Genomic DNA, 4,685 nt, shown 5'->3' with positions numbered 1-4,685 from the left:
CACTGTCAAACTTCAGGACTTAGTTTTTAGGAAAATAACTGTGAGAAAATAATACAATATAAATAATGAGTTTATAATACATGCATTTTTAATAGATAAATAATTTAAGCAAGTGACAAGTTTTAAATACCATTTCAGTTAGAAATTGTGATTCGGTAGTTGAGAGGAGTTTTCATACCTTTGGAAAGTGCTTCAACAACTTGATACAACCCACACTCCAACTCTGGCTGTGAAATTGTTGCTCAGTTTGAATTCTCCATCCTTAGAACAAGTAATTATGATAAAATGAAAAAAGAAAACCCTGCACCCCATCATGTTCTTAGCAAAACTACATAGCAAAAAAACTCATGCGCCAGGGTTCCAAATAGTCCAGGCTATTTTAGAACAACAGTGTCTATTTTTCATTTTGAATTACTGCAATTTCAGTAGCAGCTGTTGCACTGAAAATTATAATGGTCAACATTTAATCAACACGGCGGTTTTTTCCTTTCATCAATCAATCATTTGCTTCAGTTAGCATAAAAATCTCAAACTTTTCGTTCCTAGTTACTTTAAAAGCGTCATTATAATCTGGCCCAACCTTCCGATCTCCCATTATTTCCCACTACTTCCTAACATGCAATCTGGGCTCTGTTTCAACCGTCTCCTGACGAACACAGCAGCCTCCCTATTCCTCCTGTTACTTCACACTTCTAAGAAACCATCTGTTTTTCCCAAACTCTGTACAAACACTGTCTTTTTTGATATCAAGAGCTAGTCTCACCTTCTCAAGAAAGTTATCTTTGCTTACGTTAACGTAGCTTTATACGATTTCCCCATCGCTAGACCTTCATAAACCTCTTCATTTCGTCTGTTAATTGAAGAGTACTGGTCTTGTTGTCCAATTTGGATTATAAATTTAATGAAGGAAAAATCAGATTTCATATTTTTCTGGTTCCTTTGAGATATATTACAGTGTTTCTATTTGAGAAATATCTCGATATGTCTTTGTGTGCTAATAGAGCAACATTCAGTGCTCTGAGTTTCTGTAATATTTTATATTGACAGCATCTTATTCTCAGAGTCAAGCCCTTGAACAATGATACTTGTCTATGTCCCAGCCTTCTGCATGCAACTTGAGTTTTTTCAATCATTGCCATCATTCTTTAGATATCTACTCTGTATTATACAGTATACTAAAGTCACTGAAGGAAACACAATATGTAAACTTCTGTCATTAAGGAACTCATGGTCAAGTGACCTTCTGGGGACCTCAGCCCTTCACATGATGTGGGATTGGGGCTATAGCAGTCTCGGGGAATTCATAGAGGAGATCCGCTGATCTTACTCAGCACGGGAAGAACGGAATGGTTGATCTGGGTATTAAAACAGGAGCAAACCTTTGCCAGTGGAAGTGGAACTCTGGGGAAGGCTATTTAAGTAGCCATAGTCGCTCAGGCAAACTCACATATTTATAGGAAGCAAAGCATGGTGTGTTCAGGGAACAACAAGCAGTTAGGATGAGAAGAGAGGGTGGTAGTGAAAGAAAAGGTTGAACAGGTGGATTGAGTCTGGGCACAATGGCTCAAGCCTGTAATTCCAGCATTTTGGGACACCAAAGCTTAAGAACTGCTTGAACCCGGGAGTTTGAGACCAATCTGGGCAACATAGTGGGACCCTATCTCTAGAAAAAAAAATTAAAATAAAAAAATTAGCCAGGCATGGTGGCACATGCCTGTAGTCTTAGCTACTCTAAAGGCTGAGGCAGGAGGGTGCAGGAGTGTGCTTGAATCCAGGAGTTCCAGGCTGCAGTGATTGCACCACTACAATCAGCCTGGAAAACAGAGTAAGACCTTATCAAAAAAAGAAAGAAGGGAAGGAAAGAAAGAAGGAAGGAAGGAAGGAAGGAAGGAAGGAAGGAAGGAAGGTGGGCTAGAATCAGAAATATTGATCACTGATGAGGATATTCTGATCAAGGCATTCTCTAGTTTGCCTATGTATTATTGCTTAGAAAACTAAAAATTATATATAGACCTAGGATTAAAACTCAGACCTGGAAGGTGATCAGAATCATCAAGGGTGGAACAAAGAGTACTGGTGCCTGGTATCATAACATTTTTCAGGAGACTGATTGGTATTCCACTGACTCTCTTCTTTCTTAGTATTTTGGCATTAAGCAATTTTAATTTCCAGTGCTCTCACACATTCCCTTCTTAAAATGTATCTTATGCACATATTTATAATACATCTATACAATGTAAAATATATGCTGGTGATACATATTTTTGAGCACTTGATACATGAAAGACACTTTACAAGTATTACCTGTTTCCATACATCACCTCTGTAATCATATCTATGACACAAATGATTAACCTGAGCTGGTATTTGAACCCAGTCAACCTGACTGAATACCCCCAGTGGTAAACCACTATTACATACAGCCACCCTGCCAAGTGCAGAGAGGGTGTTGTCACCATGCCAGGCTGTGGACAGACATTCCAAGTTGTAACCACCTGTGGGGTATTCAAGCCTAGGGAGGTCATCTGAAATAATACAAAGGGAGAGGGACAAAAAGTAAAGACACACAAAAAAAGAAGTTGATTTTTGCTCTACCTACCCTTCCATTTGGATAAGCAGCTCCTAACCATTTCTTTGTGCTGAATCTGATATAAAGCTGAGGACAAATGAAAAATTCTTTCTCTCAGAATGAGAGACTCTGACACCCGACAGGGAATCTTCAAGTCAGGGGCTAACTGGGGGTGCTGCAGAATTCAGTCTCAGGACTTTCTGAGCAGGTTTTCACTGATGGTTTGTCAATAAAATGTTTGCTGATTTGACTTGTATGGAAGCACTTCATGTGTGAGAACATTTCTACATCACATCTCTATATCACTACTTACCCCTATGAAATTTTTCCCTTTGCTAATCAAGAGGTGTCAGTTTATGAAACAGCCAGATACAGCCTTTTCTAAAAGCAAAAGCATTTCTATTATATTTTTGTTTCTTGTAGTTTCTCTTTGCTCATTGTTTTTTTTTTCTGATTTGACTATCAAATGTTATACTTTATATATAGTACTTTAATTTGTTGATGTGGGTAAGAAAAGTTAAAACATTGCTTGCAAAATGGATTTGATTTATCACTAGAATTTGAAGTTCAGAAAGAGGGATGAGTCAACATTTTTCTTCGGTTGTTTATTTTTAGAATAATGCATTAAGTGTTTATAAGTAAACTCAGAAAGAAGCACACTCTATTAAGTGAGTATTTTAAAAATATTTTAGAATTTTTAGCTCAGATATGTAAGTGGATGAGGAAAAGCACTTTTTCTTCGAAATGTTCTAAAATTAACATTCTGATATGCTGTTTTAGATGAATTATTAAAAGAAATATAAAATTTAACAAGTGTATTTTTAATGTTATTAAAGTCAAATTATGATAGTAGAAAATTTCACTCCTAACTTATATTTAATATTTTTATATTAAAATTTACCTTCATATGACTAATATGAACTACAATAAAACACTCAATATAGTTAACAAATCAGTGATAGGAAACTGGTAATTTTATTCATCCAAGTACTAGTTTTTTTGTTGTTGTTTTTTTAGTGGGGGGGGATATGACCGTTATTGAGCTTACCCACCAGAGTGGGAATAATGTCTGTACAAAACCAAATGTTTGTTACTATAACTTCTGCATCACAATTAAAATCCAAACAGTTTTTTAAAAACAGTCAACTCAATCAAAACCCACTACTTCAGAATCAATAGCTTCTTTGAAGCCACAGTAACACTTAAATATGGTTAAGACTCGAATGCAGAAATTTGGTTGGTTGGAAAGCTAATTAAACTTCCAACTTGCTCAAATAGAATTACAAAAAGGCAAAATCGTGTTTTTCACAGAGATACAGTCCACTGGAATCAGCAACACTGGACAGCTCTTAGATTATTTAGAGTCCTGAGATAACAAGGAATCCAGGCATCCTTTACACAGTCTTCGGTTGTCCTTTCTTCCCAATCAGAGATTTGTGGATATGTGGAATGACACCACCACCAGCAATTGTAGCCTTGATGAGAGAATCCAACTCTTCATCTCCACGAATAGGAAGTTGCAAGTGATGGGGGGTAATACGCTTTACCTGTAAGTCTTCTGGTGCATTTCCTGCCAGTTCCAGTACCTCTGCGGAGAGGTATCCAGGTTGTCTGCGCTGTACACAGCAGCAGCCGCGCCCACACGTCCATGACTGGTCGTCCTAGATTTCAGGTGTCGATGAATACGGCCCACTGGGAACTGCAAGCCGGCTCTCTGCGAGCGGGAAGCTGCCTTTGTCTTGGCCTTTCCGGAGTCCTTCCCAGCCTTACTGCCAGCCATTTCGAATTCTGCGGAAGCTCAAGCCAGCAAGGCAGAGAAAGAGCTAATCAGACCCACGGCGAGATCCCACCACCTACTCCTCCATTGCACCGTGATTCAAACTGCCCCAAGTACTAGTCTTTATAGAAATTATAATTTAACAAAAGTTGACAACATTGAACTTATTTATATTTTTCTTTTAATCTATTAAGTTAAAGTATAACAGTATTTTTGGAAAGAACAGGGTATATTGAATGGTCTTTACAAAAATATTCAGTCTGTGAATTTGAATATCTAAAGAAATAAAAGACAGAGATCAACAGAAGTTTCTAATTTGATGAACTTGAAATTACAAGA

General features: G+C 37.4%; 1 pseudogene; it reads right to left on the bottom strand.

Moving 5' to 3' along the window:
• Positions 1–3,931: 3,931 nt before the first annotated feature.
• Positions 3,932–4,428, bottom strand: LOC100894692 (histone H2A.Z pseudogene; annotated as a pseudogene).
• Between the last annotated feature and the right edge of the window lie 257 nt (positions 4,429–4,685).

This window comes from Callithrix jacchus, chromosome 5, assembly GCF_049354715.1.
Source record: "Callithrix jacchus isolate 240 chromosome 5, calJac240_pri, whole genome shotgun sequence".
Taxonomy (NCBI): Eukaryota; Metazoa; Chordata; class Mammalia; order Primates; family Cebidae; genus Callithrix; species Callithrix jacchus.
The sequence above is the reverse complement of the archived record's forward strand: the minus strand, read 5'-3'. Positions and strand labels throughout refer to the sequence as shown.